At 39.3% G+C, this 18,549-nt stretch overlaps 1 protein-coding gene across 9 annotated transcripts in view; it reads right to left on the bottom strand.

The window, feature by feature from the left end:
• LOC107999044 (EGFR adapter protein) overlaps nucleotides 1-18,549 on the bottom strand; it is a 232,051-nt gene that overhangs the window by 27,423 nt on the left and 186,079 nt on the right. The window contains exon 1 of one of the 9 annotated variants that reach the window (XM_062073983.1): nucleotides 117-3,031. The exons of the other annotated variants lie outside the window; for them this stretch is intronic. The gene's annotated coding sequence lies outside the window, so the exon portion shown is untranslated. Of the gene's footprint in view, nucleotides 1-116; nucleotides 3,032-18,549 lie in introns of those variants that run through there. 9 annotated transcript variants of the gene reach the window in all.

Here is an 18,549-nt window from a genome sequence, read left to right on the forward strand (position 1 = left end):
CAGGAGTGGCTTCGCGTGCCTTCTCTCTACTGTCAACCGGTAGGGCTGCCAGTCGAGATGCCGGTGGTGGATTTTCACCCCCTCCCCGGCTGGACGTCACACAGTTTCGGTCCTACCTGACAGAGGCCGATCCAAGGTGGTGCTCTCCTCTCTCTCGAGGCCGCCTAGAGCATGCTGGCCGGCCCGGCAATGGCAATACCTCCCGGTACGTATATAGAGAGAGAACTGAAGTCGAAAGAGGAACACGAAGCAGGAGTAGCGGCAGCACCACCACAGCCGGCCCACACGGCTCCATCCCCACCAAGGAGAGAGAGAGAGAACCGAGAGCGAGCGAGCGAGCGAGCGACCGACCGACCTCTTCTCCTCCGCCGACCGCTTTCTTGCTTCAACTGCGGCATTGAACACGTTCAACGGCAGCTGGCGAATACCACCTATCTCCCTCTCCGTCCCGCTTCGGCTTTCCAACGTGTTCCCGTCCCCTTTCGGCTGGCCGAGCTTCCAACAACCGAGAGCCCGAGCGCTCGAGAGAGGCCGCGCGCAACGCGCCGATCGCATGAGTTTGCGATTCGCGTTCTTTGACCTCCTGCCATGCCGCCACGATCCTGCTCGACTCGTGTCGGAGCCAAGGGGCTTGCTTACTCTTCATATTCCTCGTGCACGACATCCGCGACGTCATCGATCGAGCATCGATCGGGGGGTTAACAATCGATCCAAGCCCCACTCGTTTCCGCTTTTTTTCCCCATCCAAGGGAAGTCGTCGCTGAGGATAGAAGGGAATTGGGATAAGAATTTCCAAATCTCATCCGTTTTACGAAGTTTCTCCAGAGATCTGTATATCGATATTTTTCTCTATGATTTCCTCTTTGCTATTTCCGCTCTTTTGCGATCGAAGGGAAGTCGTCTGCGAGAGGAAATTAGGATAAGAATCTTGGAGAGAATTCGAAGCTCCTTGGAAGGGAATTTAGGCAAAACGAAGCATTCTAAAGGATTTGGAGAATCTATCTACTTTACGAAGTTTCTCGAAAGATCTGTTATTCTTAATGTGATAATTGAGTTATCGAAGAGACTTTGAAATCCTTTAAAATTGATCGATGGATCGATTTTTTTATCTAAAATTTCTTCCTCTTCGAATTCTGGAATTCGGAACGAATCGACAGGTGAATTGTCGCAAGATCGCACGAGTACCGTTAAATCCATATGGAATTCACAGGCATTATATTGAAAGTAGCTGATATTGCGTTTAGCGTTATTTCATAATTGACGTTATGAATGCAGTCATGAGTCGAGAAATTGAATGTATTAAACATACGGTAGATGTGGGAGCTTCTTTTATTGATGCGCCCACTCTTCAATGGCCACTTCAACCGTTATGGCGGTACACCGTGAACGAGGGTATTTTTCCGCGATACAACTTTCTAAACCTATTTATATTTTATACATGTACACGGACCAACTGTAATATCCTCGCTTATTCTTCAGATAATGATGTTTCTCTTTTTGAGAAGTCGTTAAACGATTTGTAAACGTTTCGTCTATTAAACGTTTATTAAATCAAATATTGATTCACACGAAGAACGAATACAGGAATACGAAGAAAACTATTCAAGAATAATTTTCATTATCGCGAATAAAAATTGTTAAAGTGAAATTTTATTAGTATTATTTACAAAATAAAAAACCATTCGTTTCGCAATCGAGAAACGTACAAAAAAGGAATCTGCTCTGAAATTGCACAAATTGTTCGAAATATCTGTTATATTTCCCCCTTTAAAATGATACGTCGCTGATACCATTTCCGTCCATCTAAAAAATTTATACAAAAATGGATATAACAAACAAACTTTGACAAACTGCATACAAGCGGGCAATTTCGAGTTACGAAACGTTAAACAATATTATATAGAGGAGGGAAAATGTCGCGTAATCACAGATCTCCAACATCTCCGAGACCTCCAAGGTTGCCCCCTTTCCAAGAGAAAACGAGGCGAGGCTATCAAATTTTCTTCTCTTTTTTCTTTTCTTTTTATTTCCGGTATATACAGGAAGCCGGAGTCAGGAATACGGAGAGCCGCTCTCAAATTCAATTACCGCAGTTAGCAGGAGAAGGGAGGGGAGAGACAGGGTGGACGGAGAGGTAGTAAAGATGGCGGTAGCCAGGTCTCGTAAATGATCTCGAGTTAATCGTCAACCCCGGCTAATTTAATGTACAAGAGATTCCACTCGGTCGTCGTGGTCGTCGGCGTGAATTTCACGAAAACCTTAAGGCGCGTTTCCATCGCCGGAATAAATCTTCCAGATACCCTTTTCGCGAAGGCTCGAGGATGATTCGTTCACTCGCGATCGTTTATGCGGATCACGCGTCGAGATTCAACGAAGAGTTTCGAGAAGAGAAAATCGTCAACGATTTCCCGTCTTCATCGTGAATTTTATTACGAAAGAGAGGAAAATTACCATTCTTAACATTCGATTCCGCGAACCGTTCTTAACGAACAGGTAAGAAACGATCTTATAAATATTTGTAACGTTTACTGTACTTACCGGTATGCGAGATAATCATACGCGCGATTTTTGCAAGAAATTAATTATATCACAGGAAAAAGTCGACAAATGAAGAGTAATTGTGCCATTCAGCTACGGCAAGAAGCAGTAATTGCAAAAGAACATAAAATGGTTGTTCCATGTATTTAGATAATATCGCAATATGCCTTTGGACAAATATGAAAAAATAAGAATAAGAACAATAATGGAAATCATTAGAGTTTATGTCGATTCTTCGTAATTTCTCTAATGAATTTTATAAAAAGTATGCGCGATTTTTACAAGAATTTAGTTATATTAAGTTGGAATTCGATAAATGCAATAATTGCAAACAGACATAAATCGAATCCTTTGGATAACAAAGATAACAAGTAAAAATAAGAATAATTCTTCATAATTTCTCTAATGACTTTTATAAAAAAATATGCGCGATTTTTACAAGAATTTAATTATATTAGACTGGAAACTCAATAAATGAAAAGTAATAATAGTAAAAATTGTATTACTCAATTATGATGGAGATAGTAACAAGCGTAAATCCTTCATATATTTAAATAATATCGCTTTGGACAAAGATAAAATATAAGAACAAGAACGGTAATAGAAGTCGTGTTAAAGTTTATGTCAATTTTTCTATGGATTTTGTGCGATTTTTACAAGTCAAACTCAATAAATGCAATAATTGCAAACGAACATGAAGCATAATCCTCCGTATATTTAAACAATATCGCAACCTTTGGATAAAGAAATAAAATACAAGAATATAACGATGAAATTTTCTGATTTTCCGATCTCTACACTCGTGTCAAATCTGGAAGCTTCGTGTCAGAGGTTGGGATCGCGACCAAGGATAAGGATGTTACTTTTTGTCGCGGCGTGTTCGTCTTCTGCGGAGTGGGGAGAGTAATAAAAAGGCGGAAAAAAGATTCGAGGCTGCATACCTTGCATAGTCGCACGCCTCCACGCGACTCGCGTCCTCCTGCAAATCGTCGCGGTGCCCTGCTCTGCTCTGCTCTCTTCTGTTCCTCCTAACGGTCTCAACAGCCGGCTCACCTTATCAACCTGCGCTTTCAACCTCTCTCCCTTCGATCTCCGTTTAGCGAGACTGTTTGAACGGTATCGCCGCTCGTGTTTAACCGCCATCGTGATTAAGCCCGTTGAGACGTCGCTGTTCAACGTCTAATTATTTTTAAAGCTGACGTTAATACAGTGCCACGATAAAATAGTTGCACCCATTATTATTATTAAACTTTGCTCGTAGGTGCAATTATTATTTAATCTCTCTTATCCTTCGATATTGATTAATTTCACATCGCCTCCTTCTTCGTCGATATTATTGCAGAGAATTGGTAATGATATTTCAAGGCCGCTTCGCTCCGCGTGAAAACGTTTTTTCTTCGGTGAATTATCGCTCGAAAATTCAGACTGCCTCTCCGCTGCCAGTCACGGTTAGAGCGTGATTTCTTCGTATCTCAATTCCTCGCGTTTTCCTCGAGCGGGGATCCGATATTCCAGACGAGAATAAGAGAATTAAAGGCCGGCACTGTTGGTCATTTCTCGAGAAGCGTTCCTCTCGCGATTGCTTCTCTCTCTTTCTCTCTCGAGGAGAAATCGCTCGAATCGTCGTCGATCAAATCTTCCTCTCCTCCCGTCTCGTTGGACAAACGCAACTATGTGTATCTCGCGTGCACTCCGTTAAAGGAAAACTCGTCACGATCGTCACGAATGGAGAGGCAGGCAAGGTCTTATCCCGATTTACACGGTTTCTCGGTAGGCGCTGATGCAGCTATGTAGGGGTGAGGCGGCAAGAAGCGAAATGAGGGTACGACATCGAAAAGAGGGGGAGCGTACGCAGTGGCCACCAACTAGGTACGTACCACTATTATCTGTACGAGAATGCCAAGGTCAACCTCATTCCGAGCCAACAGTGGCCACGGTATTGGACTACGTATCCCGCTGCCTGATATCGTTGCGTCGGGAAGAGCTACCTGCGTCGATCGATTTCTTCCCATTTTTTTATTTTATTTTATCTTTCTTTCTTCGAAATTTAGAAGAAACCACGATGCAAGCGTTCCAAACCGAGATCGATTTCCCTTCGAAGGGAAAAAGAAGAAGAATTCGATTTTTCTCCAATATCTGAGGAACAAGGATCTCGAGTATTTTTATAATTTTTGTATCTTATATTATTGTAATAATGACGATACGTTCGAGAGTGTACAAATTACGTCGCTGTTATCGTTTATGTAGCGGATTAATTTTCGGGAGAGCGAGAAATCGATGATCTTTTCGATGCTCGTTTCTCTTAAAGATAATATTCCACTGCGCGCCCGCTTTAGGCCCCGAAACGTTGCCCGCTTTATCGTCCAACATGCAACGCTGTCCTTATCGAAACGTTTGATCCCGGACGTTCATTTTTCTTCGGCTAACATTGTGGAATAACGTGGATCGGTTAATTAAGATACCGTGTCTTTTTTAAACGGCCAATTTATATCGCGTACAGTCGACGGTAGTCCCTTGTTCAATTACTTTTAGCTCACTTTATCTTCCGAATTATGTAATTGTATATTTTGTACCCTTTAGCGTGATATTTATATTTAAGTTGATAGGTAATAACTCGATCGAAATAAAAATTGTTTTGCACAATTTATGCAGCTTTTTAGCAACTTTTGTTAAAAATCGATTAATAGATCAACAATTATCTTATTATCCTTTATACGATTTGGATATAAATTATTGATCAATGACATAAAGTTTTTAAAAATCGCGTTAAAATTTCAATTTTAAGAGGAACAAAACTTCTCTCTCGGATTCTTTCTTCACCTTCTATCTTTAAAAAGTCAAGCGCATGAAATGTATACGTGCTTGCACTTGAATTTCACGGAGGAAAGAAATTTCTGGGAAAGGAATTTCTTTAAATTATTTCACCGTTAGAGATACATATTCAATGTTATGCGTATATTAGAGCGATGAGAACTACGTATGTGTTGATTGTCGAAGGAAAATTGTCGAGATTAACCTTGCCTTTATCGGTCCTCGCTATCGGCCCGCATGTATCAGAATTACATTTTATCGCGTTCTCGGTATAGTCACTGGCGCGCAAACAACGTATCGTATCCTCTTTGAACGTGTAACTTATCCGTTACAGCTATAGGTGGAGTTTTTTCACCGATAGACCCTCGATTCTATTGCACGAATAACGTTCGGCGATAAAGGAAGTTCAGTTGATGCGGTCGAATACGGAAGTACAGATTGGAAATTCTTGTGTTACAGTTTAACTGTCTCCTCTCCATCCCTTTTTCTCTTTTTAGAATTCTCGTATTAATTCAATTTCAAGAACACGAACAATTAAACGAAAACGTAATCATCGGTGATAAATTGATGGACGTTTCATCCATGGTTATAGGTTATCACTCAATCAAACTTGTTGTTGCAAATTGCAAATAATTTAGAATTTTCACAGGGATCACCATCGTTGCCATTTATATCAATATTTTAAATTATGATAAATATCAAAAGACACGTGTAACAGTGAATAATTCGGGCGAATTGATATTTCCCCTTCGCGCAATTCATCATAACTAAATTGCGATACGAATACTCGCGTCTCGAAAAAATAAAAATCTCGACGCATGTTATCGCCGTTAATAAACGACGATAGAACGTGACAACCGGGTATACCCGCCACTCTCGTCGCTATCCCTCCAGATGGCGTAAATTCAAATTTCGCGATCGTTCGATTTGATTTACATCTCGCGGGCGAATATTATTCCCCCCTCCGTGGAGGACACCGTGGACATCGCGGACAATCAATGAGGAAGGGAAACCGGTAGGCGATAAACTGGAGGAGGGAACAGGTGGTTCCTTTATTCAACTTTCGCACGCGACTAGAGTTGCCGTGTCTAGAATTGCCTATGAAAAGTAACTGCCACCTCTGCAGCTGCGCTACTCCGCCATTCGTGGTTATTGCTCCAAGTCGAGTCGAGATTAGAGCTGTTATCGACTTGCCCCGACTGCTCCAAGAGCTGAACCGCACGAAAATCGTGGAACTTTTTTTTTTTTTTATCGAACGAGATTCGAAGGACAAGGTTTTCCAAGATTTCTAAAATTTATATTACGATTGTGATTCGTGAGAAGACGGATAGAACCGTTCTATCTCGATGAATTACGATGTTAATTTCGATCGAAATAATTGCAAAAAAGAGAAGAGAGAACATACGCTTCTGGCTCTTTAATTAATTATTATACAATACGGTACGAAGAAACGAGAAGAAGAGAAAAGTTTAATAGTTGGAAAGAAAATCACTCACAATGGAAAAAACCGATCGAATTTAAAACTTATTTATGGATCAACTTCCGGCCCCCTCCTCCCCCGCGAGGAGTTTACAGTTTAAGAATCGTTGTTATAAAGGATCATTTAACGGGGGAAGAAACTGGCGCGATGGAGAATAATGAGATCTTTGTTGGAAAAGGGGGGAGAGAGGAGGAGGAGGGAGTAATAGAGGAGAAGTCGGCAACGCACTTAGTACTTGAATACGAGATCTTAAGTAATTGCGTAGAAAATAAGAAAACGAGAAAACCGTCCCGAAGGAAAACCCGTTTGAAATTTCACGTAATTGGGGATAATACCGAAGCTGGATATGATTAAAAAAAAAAGACTTTAATTCCAGATGACGTATTCTCGTGCCGTTTCCTCCCCGCTTTCCTTTAATTTTCTGACAAATGTTTTTCTTTTTTTTTTTTTTTCAAACCGGAGACGAAACAAAACAAAAAAAAAAGAAGAAAAGAAACTCAAACCTTCGTTTCCTTATTCTTCGAGAGGAACGAATTTTATGAAAATTAATAACAATTCTGGAAAAAAAATTCTGTGCTCTAGGAGCACATTCAACGCTCCCTTTTCAATCTAGTTGTAGATTCTTTCCTCGCGAAGATGGCACAGGTATATACCGTGTACATTCATCCTCAGCTTTTCATTAATCTGGATTTCCGCCCATTCAAACCCATGCTTTCTTTTTAATTCTTTATAATTTGCTAATGAATATTACTGTTTCTGATTCTTGGTTAGGAAAAAAAAGGGGGGGGTGCTTATTAACGTAATTGTAATTCGTATTTGTGATGGGAAGACATTCTCTCTTCTAATGAATAGAAAAATATCACAAAAGAAGAAAAACCGAACTCGATCTCTAGGCTCAAATGATCATTTGTCGTTCCATCCTCCTTATTTATCTCGTTTTTCAATTTTGCCAAAATTGTTTACGATTATTTACTTCTCCTCCGAAGGTTTTTCCTTCGTCGGTGTTACGAAGATCTCGGTGTCACGAATCTAATTATATCCCGCGGTTTAAAACCGTCTGACCGACAAGACCAAGAATTATTTTTATCCTCCCGTTGCCTCTGCCGCATCAAAGATTCCTTCCTCCGTGTTGAAAAATGAAGAAACAATCCTGGGCGAACGCTGTTGCAGTACGCGGCCCCGTGTAAATGCACGAGAAATCGTATCAGCTACGAAGAAAGAGAAATAAACCTAAACCTATTTCAGTCCCCGTAAAAGATTAATAAAAGGCGTAGCAGCAAGAGATGGAGACACTGATTCAGCATTTAATGAAGGTTAACCACCGGTTTCATCGTTATAAGAAAACGTTCAATTTTAAATAAACGTTGTGTATCGACGCTGCTCGATAAGCCTTAGAATAAAGATACGTTTCGCGATAAAAAAGCTCGTTTCGCTTCTTGCATATCGTCGAACACATGTAACGAGAGAAGATAAAATAAATCACGACTAGACACCACTTCCTATTTCACTCTGAACATCGAATAATTTCAAATACCGGTCAATCGCTTTAAAAATTTCGGATAAATTAGTTTACTTTATGTATGCATTTACTTATTGAAATGCATTAATAAACGACATTACTCGCAATTATTATTATCACATAAGTTGTCGAAGTAACTTTCACTCGCAACTTCAACTATTAAACTTTCCTCATTCACTGTCCACCGCGATGTATCTCTCATCCTCGGAAATATTCTTCAATTCTCTCCAACCTCACTCAACGACGTACTCGAATCTCTTCGAGAAACTGCAAGAGTCACGAATTAGGCGCGAAAATTTACAGGCGCAGTTTGGAAAAAGGTGAATCAAGATTAAGTAAGAAGTAGGAAGGAAAAATTTGTACGTACGATCCATGGGGGAGGAGAGGACGGAGTGATTGTCAATGTGTCGCGCGATAAGAGTTGTCAGGGTGGTTCAGAGCGAGCGATCGGTACCGAAGATGGTCCACTTCACGTCTCGCTCGAGAGGCTTCCCTCTCTCCTCGAAGGCTGGCGAGTAAATAAAGGGTTCAATGGGCCGCGTGGTCGTTTCGGGATGACAAGAAAATACCTCGAATTCCATCCATCCGAGTGCCCTCTTCCTTCCCGCCCATCTCGATCCTCTTCTTTTCCTTTTTCTTCATACTCGGCTCGAGTGGAGTGACAGAAAGAGAGTGTTGATTGTTCGTATCCGATGATCGTCGAATAACGTCTTCCAGATCGGGTAGAATCGCGTTGTGCCCGACCAGGCGAACGAGCCAAGTGTGCTGGTCGAACGTGGAATCGGAAATGAGACTTCGAAACTCGTTTCCGAGTTCGCGGAAAAATTTAATTCCAACGTCTCGGAATGAACACCGGTGCTTTGCCGTTGCTTGTCGAAGGTTGCAACTGTCGATGAAAATTTCGCGAAGAAAGAGAAAGAATCGATCGTTGAAGTTGAGCGAGGAGAGAAAAGAGAGAGAGAGAGAAGGAAGGAAGGGAAGAGAAAGCGTTGAAAAGTTTGTTTTTGAACGATGAGAGGGAAAATTTCTTTTTTCTATACTTTTTTAAATATCATCCGATAGTTATTCGATAGCAGCAGAGCGATCGAATAATTTTTTAATTCTGCGCCAAGGAAAAGATCGATAAGAAATGATTGATAAGAAAGTTTCGTCGTTTGGAAACGTGTTAAAATTATACTGCAAAATGGCTGTACGTGACACGTACGTATATACTTCTTTCGATGTACAGTTACCTTGGACAGGAGAACCTGTATCTTCTTTTTTTTTTGCAGCAGCAGCATCGCAAATGACGCTGTAAGAACACGCTTAAGAAGGAAGTTTTCATTCGTGCGCTTCGATGTTAATCAAATGATTTTCCTTTCGCAAAAAAAAAGATACGATCCTGGACTCGAACACGCAACTATCGAGTTAATTTTATTTAAAATGGCGGCGAGTTATATATTTCTCGAGAAAGATGATTTTATAATTTTAAAAACATGTTACCAAAGAATGAAAATATAACGGAATATCACGCAACGTTACGTGTTAGAACGAGTATTAAAAAAAAGTTTCTTTTATGTGTGGTGAATAACATTATCATATTATGTATATTATGGAACGATTAACATAAAGATTTGATAAAATTGTATAATTAGTCTGAAAATAAGGAATCTAAAATTAATTTAAAGGGAAACGGGTCAATTTGTGCTCGAGTACGATTTTTCTTGCAATGATAACGTTTTCGGTTACGTGGATTAAGGTCGTAGACACTGTTATCGTTAACAATACCATTTTCGCCTCTGTTAGCTGTTCCATCGCCGGTTAATTGAGAATTCTCTTAGAATACGTTTCTCGATGCAATTGGAATGCGCCATGAGTAGGATCCCATTGTGTGGAATCGTGGTTCGAAGAAAGAAAATCGACGTGGGAGATAGGAGGTTCGATTGTTCGAATGGAATCTGATTGCTCGGTCTTAGATAATATACGTGTCGTCTATTTCAAATATCCCCTTTAATTTCGTCCCTTCTTTATTTTTTGAAGCATTTTTTCTTTTATATCAAAAATGTATACACAATTTCATCATTATTTTTCCACATTTTTCTTTCCTAATACCTTTAATTTCTAATTTCGTTCCACCTAGAAAATATTCTCTGTCAGAATCAAAGAATCATAAAGGGCGTTAAATAGCAGGATCCTCAACACGTTTGAAAGTCTCATTTTAAAATAACCGATTGCGGATGTGTTAATAAATAAATTTCGACGACGAGTGGAACAATAATAACACACTTACGAATAACGTTTATTCGCATAAACAATCGATCCGCTTCTCATATAACCTCGACCATATAATTATTTGCAATTATTATTATTATTATTACGTTTTTAATAATCGAAGTAACTCGAATGCATTAAATTTTGCCCGATCACCGATTATTCGAGACAAAACCCCCCCAAAATTGTCGATCCTCGAGTCGGCCCTCGATCCTCCGATTAATTCGTCCCTCCAACGTTCGCCCCTTTCCACGCAGCTCGCGAGTTTCACGAACGACGGCGTTCTTAATTCACCGGAAGGTGTTTCAACTTTAATCCGAGGAGTGCCATTAGGATTGACTAAACGCCGAGGCGCAGGCCAACCGTAAAGTTCCAAGTGCAAAGTCTACTATACTACTCTCCACCCCCCTCAGAGTTCTTCCGCGCCCAACCAAGTTGGCCGCTGCCATTCTTACCAACCCTTGGGAGGAGGGAGAGAGAAGTATCCCCCTTCCTTGTTGCGAAGGAAAGACGTCCAAGGCCTTAGGCGGACGTCTAGAAATCTTTCGGATATAACAGCGAGATGCTTTTACCTCGTTTCCAAGATGAATTCACGGGGAAAGAAAGATACGATCGACGCTTTCCAATCCTTTTTCCTCCAATTTTACGTCAATTTGTCAATTACGTCGATCGTATATATATATAGGCGTATACGCGCGTCTTGCGTTATTTGGATTCGATTTGGATTTACTTGGATTCGAGGGAAACGTAGCTTCATACGTTGATATTACGTCCATTTGCAGCATAGTGATTATTACCTAGGTTCCAATTAATTGTTAAGACTTTAATTGCGATTAAAATGATTGTTTACACAGAATATATTTTCGAATAAAACGGAACGATAGATCGTTTTATAATAAAATTCGGATAATTTTACGTAATGGTGTTTCATTCACTGAAATTTTTCTAAATTTTTCTTTTAAAAGTTTTAACAGGGTAAATCTGTGGTGAATTATCGTGGATCGATCCACAAGTGGTAGATACGCGAGTTATACGGGGGGACAACGAAAGAGCAGGTGAACAAGAGTTTCTTTTTCCGACGAACGAGGGGCAAGGAAATGGGAGCCACATGCGCTCACGAAGGTGAACGGGTTGCGAACGCCACTTGAGCCGAACTTATAACTAAAACGCCGATGAATTATTCAAGGAGACACTCGACTGAATAATTGATACACATGGGAAGTCAATGGGGCGCATATACTTACATACGTAAGTATGGTAGTACGAATATACCGCGCGCTTCCCGATCGAATGAAAGCACGCTTTCTCGCCGTTTAGCAGCTGCACATGTAAATTGCTCAATTTTATCCCCAATTAATTCTACGGCTTGACGCGTTTCTCGAAGCAATGAGGAGAAAACTACCGTGCAAGCCGTAATTTTCGGTCACCTTCCTTCTCTCCAGTCTAATTTCCAACCCCAGAATGCATTCCTGTCCCCTTTCTTTCTTTTCCTCCCTCGAATCGATCTGCTCGAGAGATTTTCCTCCAAATCTTTCCAAAATTTTTCCTTTCTTTTTCCTTTTCTTTTCTCTTCTCCTCGGTGAAAAATTTCTTTCTCGCAAATTCCCCAAACACCGCAGAGATCTCGTTCCCGTCCAAAATTCCACGAAATTGAAATTAAGGGACACACGATCCTGAGGTTCGAGGCATCGTCGATGATAAGCATTCTGCGGCCTCCAGGAATCTCAATATCGAGCTGTCATCGCAACGACGGATCTCCATTGCGTCGCCTAATTTCCCGAGATTGCATTCGCGCAACGGAGAGCAGACTTACTTTCGTAAATATACGCGTCTCGCAAGTGGAAAAGAGAGAAGATATTTTCCCGTTTCCGTATTGCTGCTGGGTTAAATATATCTTTTGAATGTACAGGAAGGAGAGTCATTAGAGGTTAATTATTTAAAGGGAATACACAGACGGAGGGGAAATTTAATCGGTGTCAATAATACCGATTGATCGATAACACCGATACAAGGATCCCTCCCCCTCCCAACTTGTAATTTCGACGTATCGATACCCGGTTATTTGAATTATATTATTCACGTCGGTATACATAATTCATCCAGTGTTACTGCTCTGCGTGGCTGCTAGGTGGGGCACGTTATTATGCGCAAATTTCGCCCGATTGCGTATCGTACGTGGGCTAAAAATCTTGCGTGCGTAAATTCTTAGCGGAGAATAGAAGGATCGAATCGAGAGAGAAAGAGGGAGTGTATAATACGATACATATAATTAAACAACGTATCATAGGTATGGATAATTATTAATTATCGTTTGGAGAATGTCGAATATTTGTAGCTCGGAGGGCGAGAGTTTAAAAAAGGAAAAAAAGAAGGGAGGGGAGAAAAGATTGCGCATTCGACAAGCGCAATTTAATGCTAATATTTCGAACAATTTTATTCCCATGTATAATTGAAAATTATGATTAATCATTTGTTATTACCGCGTTAAAAACTACTGGAAGCGCGTTGAGATATATTTTCAGTAATATTTCACGCGCGTCACGTGGAATTTTAAAAAGCGGGCGGCCGCATTAATTTGAATTTTAAAAAGGCGAGCAAGATAACGGCGTGGAGGAAGGTAACTCTGGGAGTGGAAGATAAAGGTCAGTTGTAAACTAAAATCAAACGTTTACTTCCTTTCCTCGTTTTTCCTTTTTCATCCCGTTTTAAATATTCCAAGAAAAGATATTCGCGCATCATTTCAAATAATACAGCGATCGATACTTTTTCCAAACGGAAGATAAAAGCGGATAGATTCATATAAAAGGAAGAAGAAGAAAAAGAAAACGGAAAATCAAGCAGGTTAAAACTCTAGATTCTCCGAGTCGATTCAACGTTTCGGAGGAATAAGGGAGAAATAAGCGAGGGACGAGACAAACGACTCATCAGCTTTAAACGAGAATAGCAGCTCTAGTTTCAAGCCGAAACTCGTGCCGGTTGTTCTGCAGAGGATCGGTCACGTACAATACCTCGGACCAGATCCCCAGTGAGCCGGCACTTTCGTCGATCTATTAGTCGCTCAATTACCCAAAATACTCCCAGATACGCGGATCGGATACAGAATCCTTTGCCGGTATTCGGCTACACTTCCAAGTCGATAACAGTTCAGATTCGAACGTTCCTCCACTTTTTGTCGAAATCGAAACATCACCGAATACTCACTCCCCTTCCAATTGTTTCCATTTACTTTAAACGACTTTAATCTAAAATGACACACATTCGTTTCGACGAGAATAGTTTTAAATAAATCGATCGATGGGTGTCTTTTTTTTTTTTTAATCGAATATTATATTACGAAATGTTAAAATTAAATCACGACTTTAAAAAATTCGCGAATATTTTCGCGCTCCTCTTGAATATCTTCTCGAAGGCAGACTAATGGAAGTTCGAGAGGTAGAGAGGTTGGATAGCACTGTATTAGCCAATTACCCTAAACGTTCTCGAAACACGTGTATATATATATATATACACATATATATGAAATCCTTTGGGCTGCATCCGATATGCCCGCAGCTTCAGAGTCAATAATTAAAGGAGGTACTACTATCGTTTTACCCGTAACCTACCATCTTCGCGCAAACTCTATCTGTACCGTTTTCATTCGAACGTCTCGTGAGATAGCTCTGCTCTCTGCGAAATAATTCGTCAAATAACGTTCCGAGTTACTCGATATTCTTTTATCGCGACATTGGTTAACATTGGATAAGTGTAATAATTAAAAGGGGTAATTCGTAGGAAACAAAGAAAGAGATAAACAATCATTTTGTCAGATTTATAGCAGAGCGAGAGATAAAAGATCAAAGAATCTCTGTCCTATTTTTCTCTAATTGAATATTCCATTGTAACTGTTCCACTGTTGAACTCTGCGCTCTCTGAAAATGCTTGCCTCCTCGAAACGGATGCTATTGTTTTAATTGAAAGACGTTAACACGCTTAATAATTAGAGTAACAATTTTTCACGTTACTTACTCCTTTATATCACGTCCGTTATTGTATTTTCTTGCCGCAAAAATAATTTCATTTCATAATTCAATTTTCCTATCGTTTCACCATTTTCGCGCAAGCTTTTAATCGCAACAGTCTATATTTAACGCTAGAGAGAGAATCGCTTTAATAATAACTCCAACGTTTCAGATTTAGAGATGGCGAGCAAATTTGATTGGCGAAAACTTCATGACGATGAAGTCTCGATCGATGTAAATCCGCTTGCGCTTGTTCTTAAAAAAAAAAAGAAAAAAGAAAAGAAGAAAAAGAAAGAAGGAAAAAACGTTCTTCATTTCCTGATTCGTATCTCTTGCCCGCCAACCATTTCTTAAAGTCATCCAGACCGTCCCCCCGTTGCATATCCCGATGGTTTTCACGATGAGGATGATGAATACTGCCGAGCAATTTTTGTTTCCAACCGCATAAACTACCGTTGTAATCGCATCGTGATGAATTCATTATTGATGCGAGCTTCAACACGCGGATTTTATCCTTACAGTGTTTCGCTCTCGCTTCGACTTTTGCTACAATTTTTTTTTCATTCATTATCTATAAATATATTTTACCAGAATTTATCTCTTTTTCTCTGCAGATATTTATCCAAGAATTATTACATTAATTTTTTCGATAAGATAAAAAAAAAAGGAATAATATCATTTTCGAAAAGATACAACGTTTTCACTTTTTATTCAAAGAAACTTTGGATTAAACTTTCGCAGAATCAACGAAGTAACGTTACCGATCCGATAAAGAATACGCATTGCCCCGACAATCGTTCTTTCCTTCCCTCGTCATAAATATTCACGAAACCCTCGCTCGAAATAATACATTACACGTTTTAAATCGGATAATCATTCGATCGATGGCGAATTAATCCGTTCACTCGCAATTTTTTCGAACAGTAAACCGGTAAAGCCATTACGGTGTACAAGGAGAATTTTAACGGCGAACATTCATTAATTAATTTGCGTAATAAAGTTTCGCATTAACGGACAATTCTGAAAACGGGCGTGCTGGATAATTATTGGCGATCGATGGCGTCGATTTCACGTTTAGTCGGGACGTGGATTGGATTAATTGATCCAAGAAACCGAGATCGGCTCTTTGATATAATCCGATAAAGCTCGAACCGGTAGGGGATAAGGGGAAAAATACACGCGAAAGCTTGTGCTCTCCGCGGAATGGAATCGTGTCCGATGTGTCGGTCATCGTCGATGATCAGACTTCCTCAAAGCTGTTCCTGCTTCTCTGCTGGATGAACAGCTGTACCACCACCGATTGGTGAAGATTTTTGCGCAGGGAAAGAGAGAGAGAGAGAGAGACGTGTCAACGACCGGACGATCCGATCCGTGAACGGTGTAACTGCTTGCTTTGCCTTTATTCCATTTACTTCGTTCGTTGCGTGGCCGAATAACTCGGGACATTGATTTCTTCGCTGTCCAATTAGCGAATCCCCCGATTCGTTATTGGATTGGTAATCCACCGTTACGGTTTCTCGTGTAGGCTCGCGATTTTGGGAATCGATAAGAAACTTGTCACTTTTTATTGAGCGTTATATATTTGCTATTTTTCAATGCGAGTTATATTCACGATAGAAAATATCATATAGTTACGTATTAAGGAAGTTTTCTTTGCTATGATTTTTGATAATTGTCTTCTAATATTTCGAAGTTTCAAAGAATTCGAATCTTTAATAAATTATATAGTATTGTTTTTTTCTTTTTGAATACACGAAACGTGAAATTTTCGATACTTTATATTACATTTCAAATTTTATAACGAAGCAAGTGATATACTGTAAGGATGATTTAATTTGTAGTTTTTAGTAGGGGATTTTTCTTTGCTATGATTTTTAATAACGAATCGAAATTGCCTTCTAATATTTCGAAGTTTCAAAGAATTCGAATCTTTAGTAAATTATATAGTATTGTTTTTTTCTTTTTGAATACATGAAACGTGAAATTTTCACATTTTATATTAATGAAGCAAGCGATACACTGTAAGGATGATTTAATTTGTAGTTTTTAATAGGGGATTTTTTGCTATGATTTTTAATAACGAATCGAAATTGTCTTCTAATATTTCGAATAATCTAAGTTTTTCAAATTACATAGTATTTTGTCTTTTTCTTTTTTTCTTCTTTTAAATATATCGCGTGAAACTTTCGATATTCCACATTACATTTCACATTTAGTGAAGTACACTGTAAGGATGATTTAATTTTATTAGGGAATTTTTCTTTGCTATGATTTTTAATAACGAATCGAAATTGCCTTTTAATATTTCCAAGTTCTTAGTAAATTATATAATATTGTTTTTTTCTTTTTTTTTAAAACGTTACATTTCCACATTTTACATTAGTAAAAATAAATGCAAGTACACTGTAAGAATGATTTAATCGTGGTATTCGAAAGACAGGACTAGAGAATTGATCGGTGTTGGTTTCGAAAATCAAGGCTGTTTCAGATAATGGAGGATGTAATGAAGATTGAGGATCCGATAGAGGATAATGATGGGAGCGTCCCGCGTGTACAGGTATTACGCGCAAGAGTGTAATAGCCGAAAGAAAATGTCAAGATCATTATCCGTGAGATAAGCATTGTGGGATCTCTTGCACGAATTATCATCCTTCGTTAAGAAGGAGGATTCATTAACCGCGATATCTGATTTCAGAGGCGCCTTAATTGCGATAGAATCGCGTATGACGCTCTTAATCATCGGTTTTAATCATCGTTTAACACGCTTTAACGCTACAAGTGCGTTCCAATTTGCACTTATTTCTGAATCGAATAAAAATTTCATCTAATCAAGATCGATTACAATATTCCAATTACGATCTTTTTAATCGGATTATCATTGACTCGATGATATCTTTACATGAATGGAGATTACAACGTCATAACATCTTTTTTCACCGCCACTCTCCAATCACAATCCCTTATTTACGAGAAATTTAAAAATAAAATTCTAAATGAAAGAAAAAAAAAAAGAAGAGACTAAAATCATCTTTTAACGATCAATTTTTCCCCCATAATTGAAACGCGAAACGTGGAACAATTAGTCGGGATTAAAGGTAAAAGATACTTGTTGCCACGCATCGTGCACGTTTTCATTAAACTCCGTAAGCATCATCACGGTGAAAAGTAATTTGTCCGTGGCACGTGAACCGACTGAAATTACAAGAACAGAATGGCTCCTCTCTCACTCTCTAAGACGCGAGGAGACAACATGGTGGCAAAATGGATACGCCGCCTCTGTTATGCGCCTTGTTCCTTCTAATTGCCGCCACGTACAAATCGCGTTGAAAATATGGCGCCCCCTGACGAACAAGGAAATACACGAGAGGACATCTAATTAGCAAGAACGTTTGTTACACTTTCGAGAAGTTTTAATGGGGGCCTCCTTCTTCCTTCTTCGCTCAGACAAATTACTTCTCTCGCGAAAAAAAAAGAAAAAGGAAAAAAGGAAAAGCAAAAAAGGTCCGCGATAATTTTTTACGCGTCTTTCGCGGAGGAAAATTCGCGTCGCGTTAATTCGCTCGCGAGGATCTATCTGTTTATCGAACGTGAACGAAAAGGCAATTTCCAACTGGAAGGATCGTTCGTTTATTTATCCTGGCTGAAAGCAGTTTCTCGTTACTAATTAATTAACCAATTAAAATTCAACGAAAGACCGTCTCCGCATCTTCTCGAGCGAAACTGTCTACGGTGAAATAATATTAATTTGAATATTTTTTTTCTTTACTTCATCTGGAAAAAATTAATTATCGACACTTCGGTATTAATTTTGTAATTAGCGATTCTTGGAATCTTATGGAGGACAAGGATAGTTCCTTGTTTTATTCTTATAAAGGAAGAGTATTATTGTTCCTTCTATTATAATTTCAATTGGAAAGTTTCGCCTGAAAGAAACTTTTCTCGGTGAATAG

Source organism: Apis cerana, linkage group LG4 (assembly GCF_029169275.1).
Source record: "Apis cerana isolate GH-2021 linkage group LG4, AcerK_1.0, whole genome shotgun sequence".
NCBI classification, from domain to species: Eukaryota; Metazoa; Arthropoda; class Insecta; order Hymenoptera; family Apidae; genus Apis; species Apis cerana.